The 13,660-nt window shown below is 35.0% G+C and overlaps 1 protein-coding gene across 16 annotated transcripts in view; it reads right to left on the bottom strand.

Moving 5' to 3' along the window:
- Window positions 1-12,837, bottom strand: part of LOC128241902 (uncharacterized) — a 50,968-nt gene extending 38,131 nt beyond the window's left edge. For 8 of the 16 annotated variants that reach the window (XM_052959025.1, XM_052959028.1, XM_052959027.1 and 5 more), the window contains exon 1: window positions 12,682-12,837. The gene's annotated coding sequence lies outside the window, so the exon portion shown is untranslated. The other 8 variants (XR_008262512.1, XR_008262508.1, XR_008262514.1 and 5 more) reach the window with 5 other exon arrangements.
- Window positions 12,838-13,660: the final 823 nt, after the last annotated feature.

Raw genomic sequence — 13,660 nt, 5'->3', positions numbered from 1 at the left:
ACAACTTAAATGAAGCATTTCAAAAAATGTTTGAAAGTTTTGAAAAGTACATAAGAGAAAGGTCTGGGTGGGTTCTCAAACAAGTATTAAGTATAACTGTGCACACTGTGAAATATTCTCCAGTGTCCGGATCTAGTTTTGTAGAGCTACCAAAGCCTCTTATTAACTATCAAAGTTTACTAAACATAAGAAATCTTGATCAAAAGTGCTTTCTATGGTGTTGTTTAGCATCCCTTCATCCCTTGGATTCCCCTCTGGTGAGTGATTATGAACAATTTGAAAATGAATTAAACACAAAAGGTCTGCTGTTTCCAATGTCATTGAATCAAATAAATCAATTTGAGAAGCAAAACCCATTTTTGTCTGTAAATGTGTTTACTTTTGAAGACAATGATGTTCTTCCACTACGCATTACAAATTGCCAAAACAGACTCCATCATATTGACTTATTGCTTTTGCAATCAGAAAACAGTTCACATTATGTGCTTATAAAAAACATAAACAGGTTTCTTAGTCATGGTAAGAAAGGACATCGTGCATATTACTATTGTCGATATTGCCTCCATGGATTTAGTAAACAAAGTTTATTAGATGATCACCTTTCATACTGTCAAGTCCATGATGCTCATAAAATTGAACTTCCATCAGGAGCAGACTGCTTTCTTGAATTTAAAGATTATGAAAAAACACTGCGTGTCCCTTATGTTATTGTGGCTGATTTTGAAACATTAAATAAACCAATAGAGACTAACAACCAAACAGCTTCAACATCAAAAAATCAATTGTTAGAACCCTGTTCCTTTGGATATAAAGTTATTTCAACTGATTCAAAATTAACCAAAGATACTGTTATCTACAGAGGTCCAGATGCACCCAAAATATTGTTAGAATGTCTTTTACGAGAAAGTCATGAAATACAGCAACATATGCAAAATATCAAACCCCTAGTTTTAAAGGAAAGTGAAGAAAAACAGTTCGAACAAGCAAACACATGTTGTTTATGTCAAAAAGTATTTGGTAACAAGGAAAAGAAAGCAAGACATCATGATCACACAAGTGGGAAATACATAGGAGCTGCACATATGAATTGCAATTTACAATGTAAACAACCCAGTTTCATCCCAGTCATCTTCCACAATCTTAAAAATTTTGATGGTCACTTGCTTTGTCAAAGCATTGGTACATTTAAAAATTATAAAATCAATTGCATCCCACAGTCAGTTGAAAAGTATATCAGTTTTAGTATTGGAAATCTTAGGTTTATTGACTCTTTGGGTTTTCTCCCTTCATCTCTTGGGACCCTTGTAGATAACTTAGCTCAAAATGGCCCACAGTCTTTCCATCACTTTCATTCAGAAATCAAAAATCATGGAAACCTCCTGCTAAGAAAGGGGGTTTATCCTTACGAGTTCATGACTGACTGGGATAAATTTGAAGGTGCTGATCTTCCAGCAATAGAGAATTTTTACTCTTCATTGACTGAGGAAAATATATCAAAAGAAGACTATGAACATGCAAAGCAAGTATATCAAACATTTAAACTAAAAAGTCTTGGAGAATACCATGATCTCTATCTAAAAACAGACATATTGTTATTAGCTGATGTTTATGAAAATTTTCGTGATATGTCACTGAAGTGTTATGGTTTAGACCCTTGTCACTTTTTCACCAGCCCGGGATTGAGCTGGCAGTAGCAACAATCAGTGATTTTTAAAAAAAATCAAATCCAGCTTAAACCTTACTGTTTCAGATAGATATAACCATACTTATAACAAAAATGTATACTTTTATTATGATATGTCAAAGCACATAGAATTTAACAACTCCAGATTATGCAAAAAATCAACATTCGGAAAGTCACTTTTTTCACTTTTCACAAAAAGCTGACCCAAGTTTTTTATTCCACTCTAGAATGTTTTTCCAGTGCACAATTCACTCCTGACTGCTTCTATAACCATCACTGACCTATCCTGTATCTTGTATTGGACCAAGCAACTTCTTAGTATGCTGCTAAGATGAATCGAAGTGCGCCGCGCCAAGACAGAAATACCTGAAAATAGGCAAAACATACATATAAGACATTAATATGGGGAAAAATGTTTATCACATTATATTTTACATTACTTTTATATAAATACATATTAAACTGACCTATCCCGTATCTTGTATTGGACCAGGCAACTTCTTAGTATGCTGCTAAGATGAATCGAAGTGCGCCGCGCCAAGACAGAAATACCTGAAAATAGGCAAAACATTCATATAAGACATTTATATGGGAAAAAATGTTCATCACATTATATTTTACATTAGTTTTATAAAAATACATATTAAACAGGTTAGTTTCTCAATTATGAAATGATAATGCACTGCAAGAATGATATAATGTCAGGTTAGAAGCTATGAAGTTACCCCATAAACCAACTGTTAATATAATTCTGAACATAAACTGAAGAGTTGTTAGCATGTGTTATTATTTTACATTATCTACAGAAAATAAACCGAAATAGCAAGCATTATTAGCTTTAGAACCAAAGAATGGAATGTGATATTTGTCATTTAGTATGTAAAAAACTGCCTTATGTTTTATTCAAAAATAATTAACTTTTCTTAACTAAAACTCGGAAACTAATCTACTGTTCTAGGCAAGCAACATTTGTTAACATTATAAAGCATCTAAACTTAACAACATGCTACATGCTTTTAGTATTAACTTAACAATGAAACATGAATGCTTTTAGTATTAACTTAACAATGAAACATGAGTGCCTTTTAATAGTATTAACTTAACAATGAAACATGATTGATGAGGGATGAGATGAGAGTGTTAAACTGGCACCTGAAAATAATAAATGTTAATGGAAAGTTAACACTCTCCCTCAGACACAGAGGATTTCAACTGGAACATGTGCACTGTTAAATGTGTCTTACATGTAAATAATGTGGATTATGCCAACACCAGTTTCTATGTCAATATCTGAAAAGCTCAAATAATCTTCATTGAACTTTAAATACTGCTTAAGCTGATCTTTTATAAATAGCACAACTATTCTACCACAAGCTGCAAACCACCTTGTTTGTAATCCTGACATAAGTTATATGCATAAATAGCATCATCATTGTCATATTTAACATTATACCATTCTCCAAAGCTGGGAACCACTGATATAACAAATCCTTTATATTCTTTGCCATCAAAGTTGAACCAGCCCGAGGCGGACACACTCTGTCACGGAGTCAGTGAGTTTCTTCTGAAAATGAATTAAATACAAATGCACTTATTTTTCAAACAAAACCATTTGTTAACTCAGTTATACACATTACTTTCAGGTTTGACACTGGAACCAATATTTGTGCATGATAAATGAAAAGAAAGCCTTGCCTTAAATTAGTTTTGCTTTTTTAGATTATATATTTAACATCGATTGCAAAAAAAATGTATGAAAAGTACGACGATTTTGAGTACGAAATGGATATCACAAAAATGCATCAATTTATCAGACAAACAAATAAGATTCAATAAATGCATACATGCAATAACTCAATATAACCAACCTGCACCAAACGGCAATATTGTCATCTACCAGATACAAATCGCTGTTGCAATTACGAAGTAATACGCTTTAATTTTTGTTTGCAATCGTTCCGGAAACGTCCACATTAGCAAGTGCTCGATTGGCAGGGGAGGTAATTTAATCCATTCTTAACTCCCCTCGCGGTCGCGCACCAATATTGAAAATAACCTAAATTCACATATATTACGGTTAAATACGGTGTAAATGTTACCCATTTTATTTAGAATGATGATCAAACTTCATTAAAACCACAGAAAGATCCGCGTATATGGCCGTTTTCAACAAAATCGCGATTTGTTTAGTTTTCAAACCTTATTCTCCCTACTAAAAATCAGCATTTATATAATATGTAGGTCATATACGCCATATTTGGACTTAATCCCACCCATTTATGCTAATATTTCATTTGGTTAACCTTTCTTTTCTTCGCATTGACGCGTATAAAATATGCTAAATTTCCGGGTCAGGTTTTAGCGAAAACACCGATTGCGCAATAATTGGCTTTGCACATGCGCGGTTGACGCTACTGGCAGGCAATGTTGAAAATGACTGAAGTCACTCTAGAGCTCATGACAGACATTGATCAAATTTTATTTATCGAAAAAGGTATTCGAGGTGGTATTAGTCAAATATCAAATAGATACAAAAAAGCAAACAATGAGTATTTGAATGAATATGATCCTACAAAAGAAACCTCATTTCTAGCTTATTATGATGTCAATAATCTTTATGGTTACAGTATGTCACAACAACTACCAACAGGCTTCTTTAAGTTTTTACAGAAGGAAGAAATTGATACTTTTGAACCTGAAAAAATACCAGAGGATGGATCTAAGGGGTATATTTTAGAAGTAGATCTAGAATATCCAAAACATTTACATGACAGTCATAACGACTACCCATTAGCTCCGGAACGTAAATTCACACCCAATGAAAAATTATCTCCTTATGCTCAACATGTGTTGAAACATTTACACAACAGTGAGGAACTTCCACCCAGAGCAAAGATTGAAAAATTACTCACCACTTTAGAAAACAAACAGAATTATGTACTTCACTATCGCAACCTGCAACTGTATCTCCAACTCGGTCTAAAATTGAAAAAAAATACATAAAGTATTAGAGTTCCAACAAGAGGCTTTCATGAAACCCTACGTTGAGTTCAACACCAAAATGCGACAACAAGCCAAGACTGCTTTCGAGAAGAACTTCTTCAAACTCATGAACAACTCGGTCTTCGGTAAGGTTGTTGTTGTTGTTTTGTTTTTTTGGGGGGTTCGTGTTAATTATTGCATTGTTATCATTTTTGTATGATCTGCCCGTATGTAATTTATACAATAAATTTATTGTCACTTCCATACCACTAATACTTATCTACAAAAACAACTGTTCAATAATTGTCAGGCGTAGTTTCACTTTTTTGGTATTTCATTCATCTTCAATCAGACGCTTACAAGTGCTCATGTACAATTAGGAACCTAAAGTAAAACTGACGAAAACTAACTACCGGCAAGTAATAAGTGTATTTTTCGGTCCCATTTTCATATCCCTCATCCAAAACACAGGTATCTAAGATAACGACGGATACCATCATAAAAACATATATTGAGCAGTTCAGAGTAAAGATTAACATGATGAAAAGTTACTTACCAAAAATTTTGTTTACTTTCAGGAAAAACCATGGAAAATCTTCGGAAGCATCGGTCCGTAGAACTTCTTCATACAGAAAAACGACTACAGAAGGTGTCATCCAAACCCACTTATAAGATGCACCGGATTTTTTCTGAAGACCTTGTTGGTGTTGAATTAAGTCGCAAAAAAAATTAAATTGAATAAACCAATTTTGGTTGGAATGAGTATCCTTGATTTGTCAAAATATACCATGTACGATTTTTATTATAATCATTTGAAAAATGTGTATGGTAGCAACGTTGAGCTAGAATTAACGGACACAGATTCATTTTTAGTATCATGTACAACACCGGACATTTTCCAAGATATGTTGGCCTATTCACATTTGTTTGACACTTCAGATTTCCCTAAAGATCATTTTTTATATAGTGACTTCAACAAAAAAGTAATGGGAAAAATGAAAAGTGAAACAAATGAGAAATGTATTAGTGAATATTGCGGTTTGCGATCGAAAATGTATGCATTTAAGTGTGATGATATAGACGAGAAAAGAGCAAAAGGGATATCAAAAGCGGTTGTTAAAAATCATTGACTCTTAATGATTATAAACATGTATTATTTAATAATTCTCAAATGCACTCAACAATGCATTCATTAAGAAGTCATAACCATAAAATTTATCTGGAAACAATCAGCAAAGTAGGATTATCTAGTTTTGATGACAAAAGATTTTTATTAGAAGATGGAATTAAATCATATGCTTATGGACATTATAAGATACAAGACATATAATTTCTATGTTTTATACCAAATAACATCTAATTTCATGTAATTTCATGTGATGTTATCTACTGCTCTACTGTTGAAATGTAACCTAAAATAAATAAAAAAATAAATAAAAATGTATGATCTTTGTTAAACAAATTGTTTGAATTCAATTATAATCAACTTTATTTGTATTTGCATTGTATTGTACTTATAAGAAAATAAATATTAAAATATTGTCTGATATTTTATTTTTTGATACAACATACCGGAATGGTATAAAATAGCTCGTCAGACATGTCCTCAACTTATAAATCTCAATTTGGTCTTGTTAAATTTTAAAGTATTGTATTAATGGAATGAAATAGTTATACACAAAAATAAATAATAAAAAACATTCACGTTTTCATTACAATAAGATCGAACACATCTTAACATTTCTGTAGGGTTGATTTAATGAAATGTAAACGATACATCATACCTTTAAGGTATGAGGTTATTTGATAAAGAAATTGTGTGAATCCTTTACCGATTTCATAAAAATAGTGAAACTCAAAAGAAGCTAAGAGAGGACAAAACTGTTATATCTTCAAAACCTACTTTTGGTGGTCAAAATAAAAGATTATTTAGTAAGTAGTTTGAAAAACTTTCATGTCATTGTAAGGTTCAAAGGAGGTGTCCATAATGATAAACAGAGTCCAGTGAATCGAGCGCTGGCATTTGACAATGGTTTAATAAGTGATTTATTGTGATAGCTCACCACAGTGGAAGAGCTTTAGTCACCCTGAATGATAAACTAGATATATGATAACGACAATCTCGTCTTTTGAGCCATCAGCAGCTCATTTAACTGTCTTCACTTTTAAGTCATTACAATGGGTACGTTGGAGAGTAATTGGGTGGCTATTAGATATGGTGTTGTTGTACGAATTGACACTAAACGGTCAGGCTTTAGTCATTCAATTTCTTGAAATCACTTTCGATCACGCGATGGCTGGGTTCTGATGAACTTTTGTTTGTCAATGACCTGTGATCTTACATATAAAAGAATCCGTTTGATCACATATAAAGATGGTGGAGGTTATGATAAGTCCATCGTCTGATGAGGGAAAACAATACCATTAAATAGATCCTAGGTCGATGACCCTATGTTAGAAACGTTGGATGAGTTGTCCTTTGACATACAATACACTGATGTGGTTAGTGTGACAATGCTATTGTTTATATCCCTTCTATTGAAATGAATACTGTTAATCAATGGAGACCCAGTTAAACAATGACCCTTTGTCTTGGATTTCAAACAATGGTTAAATATGGCCGCTAACGCGGGAAACCGTCAAATATGGCCGCGAGAGTCCCCATGGCCGTTAACGCGGGAAATCGTCAAAGATGGCCGCGAGAGTCCCCTGGCCGTTAACGCGGGAAATCGCCAAAGATGGCCGCTAACGCGGGAAACCGCCAAAGATGGCCGCGAGAGTCCCCTTTTTACCCTACTTGCAAGGTGTCAACGTTATACCGATTATGCCTATGCTTGGAGTATCTAAAAAGCCAATGCTAGTTGTTGACTTTATACCTACTTAGCGAATGATATTAAGTCAGTGGTTGATTGCGACATAACCCTATTGAGCTGGTGCTAGGAGACAACGTAATACCTACTAAGCCGGTGCCAGGTGGCGAAGAAATACCTTTTGATTTGGTGCTAGGCGGCAACGTAAATCTTTAAAAAAAATACGTTGCCTCCTAGCACCAAATCAAAAGGTATTTCTTCTTTTAAGACCATGCTAATTATTGACATTATATCTACTAAGCCGATTATAGGAGGTGACGTAACATATATTAAGCCTGTGCTAGGAAAATACGTAATACCTTTTTCGAAGGTGCAAGGTGGTGACCTTTATCTATTAACCCGATGCTTTGGAGGCGATGTTATACCTATTAAGCCAATGCTAGGATGCGATGTAATACCTATTAAGCCTATACTAGCCGGCGATGTAATACATCTTAAGCCGATACTTTGAGGTGATGTTAAATATATTAAACCGATGCAAGAAGGTGACGTAATGCATATTGAATAGATGTAAAGGGTCGAAGTTATTATTGATAAACCGATGCTAGGTGGCGACGTAATACCTAGTAAGTCAGTGCTTGGATGCACCATTATACCTATAAAACCGTTGCTAGGTGGCGACGTTATACCGAATTAACCCAGTGGTGGTAGGAGGAGACGTAACATCGATTAAGCTGATGGTAGGAGGAGACGTCATACCGTTAAAGCCGGTGGTAGGAGGAGAAACAATACCGATTAAGCCGGTGGTAGGAGGAAACGTAATACCCATTAACGGTGCTAGGAGGAGACGAAATACAGAATAAGCCTTGGTTAGAGGAGACGTAATACCGATTAAGCCGGTGGTAGGAGGAGACACAATACTGATTAAGCCGGTGCTAAGAGGATACACAATACCGATAAATCCGGTGCTATGATGCGTCGTTATACCGATTAAGCTGGTGGAAGGAGGAGACGTAACACCGATTAAGCCAGTGGTAGGAGGAGACGTAACACAGATTAAGCCGGTGGTAGGAGGAGACACAATACTGATTAAGCCGGTGGTAGGAGGCTTCGTAATACCGATTAAGCCGATGGTAGGGGGAGACGTAATACTGATTAAGCCGGTGGTAGGAGGACACGTAATGCCGATTTAGCCGGTGCTAGGAAGAGACGTAAAACCAATTAAGCCGGTGCAATAAGGCGAAAGATTACCTATTTAGTCGATGCTAGGAGGCAACGTAAGACAGATTAAGCAGAAGCGCTCCTTCTTGCTATCTCTGTAGTGTTAACGAAATGTGCACCATGTTAACGATGTTTACCAGCACTCAACCTCTAAACAATCTCTTTCTTCCCCAGATACATTTTATTAAATAAATTAGTGTTAATTGGTGAACGTTTAAATCAGTCTATTATTGAACACGGGCTATTAAAATTTAATTGTCTCTTTAATTGAACGAATTTACATGCCGATTCCGCATTACAACATCGAAAGTAAATGGTTTTACAGTAACATATATGCAATTTCCTAAATACAATGCGCATATGTTTATTCCTATGCACACGCAATTTCGGAATACTTCGCTGAGATGTTTATTTCTGTACACACGCAATTTTGGGATATGTCAAAGAGACCGAATTCAAGTTTGGGATACCAAGCGAAGACATGTTTTGCTGTACATCTGTAGACATTCATTTCTGCATATAATGAGATAATGCGCCGAATTAGAAGAAAAAATATATCACAAGTATAAAACAGAATTTACCGAAATTGAAAGCAGTATTTGCAATATTTAAGTTCAACATGTAAATAATGTAACAACTCGCCAAATAGCAATTTTTTGTTCCTTAGAGTGTGCATCAAATGACAGGGGCGTAGCTAGGGCCTTAAAACGTGTAGGCCCGATGATTCTATGTTAGTTTTGGGGCTTTAATATGCATATTACACATACTTAATTAAACTTGTAATAATTAAAATAAAACCAAGTAATACACTCTGCACGTAGTTTTATTAAAGACCAACTTGCCCGGTTTAAAACAAACTAACTTTTGTTCAAATTGTTTGGGTGGTTACTAGTTTTTATTGCATTTTTGGTCTTTAAATTTTATCAGTTTTCAAAAAAGCTGTAGGCCCAGGCCTTTAATGCCTATATGTAGCTACGCCACTGAATGACACCAAATTCTGGTTTCGCCTCTGGTCATGCCTCTATCCGATATATTTTTTTTCTTTTAATTTTCAACGCAAACTCTAACTTCATCCGATGTTGCCCCACCTTTCAACCTTAATTGAAAATAACCATAAGCATATTTCGGATCCAGTAACAGCGTTTTATTCCGGTCAACTGCAATAATTTTCATTTCTTTATTTTTTTAATATTTCTTATTTGGTAGAATAAAATTGGTGAGGTGTTAGACGCCTCACCCGCTTGTCTAAAACAATAACACCTTACAGATGTAACATCACATCATGATTCGTTTACTTAGTTATAATGCCTTTTGTTAAACATAGCATCGGTTTGTTCATGGGATTCCTATTATTACAACTCTTTATTTATTCAACAAAATGGGATTCTAAACGGATTTTCCATTCATGTATTTAAACCGAAGCATACCACAATGTAAAACAAATGCATGTGCGTAGCTTGAGGCCGCAAAAATTACTCCTTTTGGCATGAATCAAAATATTCCGCTCGGGTCAATTTTGTAAGCATACACTTATGCACATCATCATTTAGATGACGAATCGCACATTGACATACATGTTATAGTACAATTTTACACATGCGGGTGCATTGTCTATTGAGTATAGGGTCCTCTTTTCGTAAGGATTCGTTCGGACGGCATTGAATGGAGGCTGGAGAAACAAGGAGAGCATCAGGATATAGGCCGGTGCTAGGAGGCGAATAATATCGATTAAGCTTGTGCTAAGAGGGAACGTCATACTTATAAAACCGGTGCTATCAGGCGACGTTATACCGATTAAGGTGATGCTAGGAGGCGTCGTTATATCGATTAAGACGATGCTAGGAGGCGACGTAATACCGATTAAGACGATGCTAGGAGGCGACGTTATACCGATTAAGCTTGTGCAATGAGGCGACGTTATACCGATTAAACCTGTTCAATAAGGTGAATTTATACCGATTAAACCGGTACAATAAGGCGACGTTATACCGATTAAACCGGTGCTATAAGGCGACGTTATAACGATTAAGCTGGTGCTATAAGGCGACATTATACCGATTAAACCGGTACTATAAGGCGACGTTATACCGATTAAATCGGTTCTATAAGGCGACGTTATACCGATTTGACCGGTACTTTAAGGCGACGTTATACCGATTAAACCGGTGCTATAAGGCGACGTTATACCGATTAAGCAATGCTATGAGGCGATGTAATGCCGATTACGCCGATGCTAGGAGGCGTCGTTATACCGATTAAGCCTGTGCAACGATACACCATTTATTAGATTACACTCTACGTTTCATAGTGCTGTCTTTGTAAAATAAACGGAGTGTTTACCATGGGAGCTCACGATATCAACCATCACTCATTTTCTTAATTAGTTTCTACCTCCCAAGAAACAGTTCATTATATAAGGCAGTGTTTACGCGTGAACGTTAAAATCAGTCTTTTATTGAACTAGTGATATTAAAATTTGATTGTTGCTTTGATTGAAAAAATCAAAATGAGCGAAACTAAATCCATTGAAAGTAAATTGTTTTACAGTATTGTTCAGTTAATTTCTGTAAACATGCAATTCATGGAAACTTTGCTGATACGTTTATTTATGTGCACATGCAATTTAGGGACACCTCGCCGAGACGTTAATTCCTGTACACATGCACTGCGGGTAGTATGTTTATTTCAATACATCTGTACATATGTAATTTTGGAATACCTCGCGAATGTGTCTACTTCTGTGCATCTGTAATTACGGTTAACTTTGCAAATGCATTTATTTCTGTTTGAAAGTAATTTCTGTAAACCTGTCTTCTGTGAAAGTGTTTATTTCCGCACATACGTTATTTTGGTTTTCTTTGCAAATGCGTTTAATTCTATACACATGTAGTTTCGGCATGGCTCGCGAATGAGTTTTTGATTTCTACATAACATAACATAATATAAAGTGTATTGTAATCTAAGGCCTCCGGCCCATAATACAGTTATTCATGCATATACTTTTAACAACATGGATATACAGTTATGAACAAGACATATGTTAAAGCAATGTGATATCAACAATATTCTTGCTTAAACAAACGTCTAAAAATGCAAAGAAACAATATGCTTGTACATCAATGTTGCATTCATAAACATCCGGTATAAGAATAAGATGCATATATAATAATAAGGCACAGGTGAATGACACTATAACGAGTTTTCATTATATTTAAGAAATGTTGTTCTTGTTATAAAAGCGTTGTGTATATATTTCGCAATCAGTACACTAATATTTTTTGACACTTCTGACATAATGTTGCAGAAAATTGCTTGCGTGGGAATAGACAAAATCCAGCTGTTTGAAATATTCATTTCGCAAATTTGCATACAACGGACAAATCATGAACATGTGGAATTCGTCTTCTGTACATATGCAATGCAGAGATTCATATGCATTTTCGGGTTACCTCGCGGAGAAGATTCATTATGCACACATGCAATTCTGGGATATCTCATAGAGGCCAATTTCGAGTTTGGGATTTCATGCGAATATATAGTTTTTCGATATTTCTATAGCCAATATAGTGTGTTACTGTGCAGATTTACTGAACATTCTATAAATGGATTGAACATGATGTCATCGTAAGTGGGATGCCTCAAAGATATACTATACACCTAAGCATATCTAAGTCGCAAACGACTAACGGACTTGGTGCAGCCCTACCCTCAAAAAGCTCTTAATGTCGAATTTGTAGAGAAAATGCATCTAGAATAAAACAGAATTCATAAAATAGTTAATGCAATATTTGGGAAGTCTCACAATGAGACAACTCGAGCACTAGATAACATTTATGTTTGTTTCTATGAGTGTGCATAAAATGACATCAATTCTTGTCCAGGTGTAACCGTATATGGAAATAAATGTAACTTTTAACGGAAAGTTAAAACCAACTTCTCATCCCCCACCTGTCCCATTTTATTTGAAAATAACCATAAACGTACCTTTTGAGGTCCCAAACCAGCGTTTCCTTCTGATCAACTGCAACAATATTTAGTTCCGTATTTCTCATTAAAATAAAATTGTTGAGGTGTAAAGCGCCTCACTCGCTTGTCTAAAACGCGCCTTACAGACGCAACATCACATCGCGCGGCTCTTCATCGAATGCGCAATTTACCAAGTTTTAATGCAAGCAGTAAAAATAGTATCGGCGTGTTCATTGGATTCCTATTACAATCTTTTATTTTTGTAAAAATGTGGGATTCTGAACGGAATTTCCAAGTGTTTTATGTACTTAAAATTACTTCAGAGCATAGAACGCATGTGCGTAGCATGTAGCGGGAGTACTTGACACTAGAGCATGTTCGTATACCGCTTGTAGAAACCAGTGCTAGAGAACATTGATAGATTTGAACATTTTGTTACTGAATAGTTTCTTATATCTATTTTCAAAGATAAGATATTGCAACAAACAAACCATGTACCAGGTAGTGTTGCATTTAATGAGGATGGCGTTACCTCCGCCAAAATGCAACAATTTAATTTCAAATCTAGAGCAATATTTAGAACGTGTGGGTCGACTGGTCACATAAAAACACTGCCGCCATCAGCTCATTATATAAGGCAGTTATATTATAGTTGTATTGTTCCCTTAATTAAAAAGATCAAAATGAGCGGATTTAAAACACGACACCGCTTTAACTAAAGCCATCATAAATAAATATGTTGACGATATGATTCAATTGCGTATAAGGTTCGAAAACATCAACAAAACATGATAGCTGTAACGCAATACTGTATAAGAATGAAAGAGATGAAAGAACGTGATAAACCTGGCGAAATGTTTAAAGATCAATTTCATACTGGGTTGTTTAGAAAAAAAAACACAAAAAAAATATTCAATATTTTACTGTTTTTTTTCGTATTCTGATAGAAATACATTAAGTTTATACTTTGTAATAACAAAGATTGACCTATTAACGT

The sequence above is a fragment of the Mya arenaria genome, chromosome 7 (genome assembly GCF_026914265.1).
Source record: "Mya arenaria isolate MELC-2E11 chromosome 7, ASM2691426v1".
Classification (NCBI taxonomy): Eukaryota; Metazoa; Mollusca; class Bivalvia; order Myida; family Myidae; genus Mya; species Mya arenaria.
Note: the sequence above shows the minus strand (reverse complement) of the source record. Positions and strands in the feature narration are given on the sequence as shown.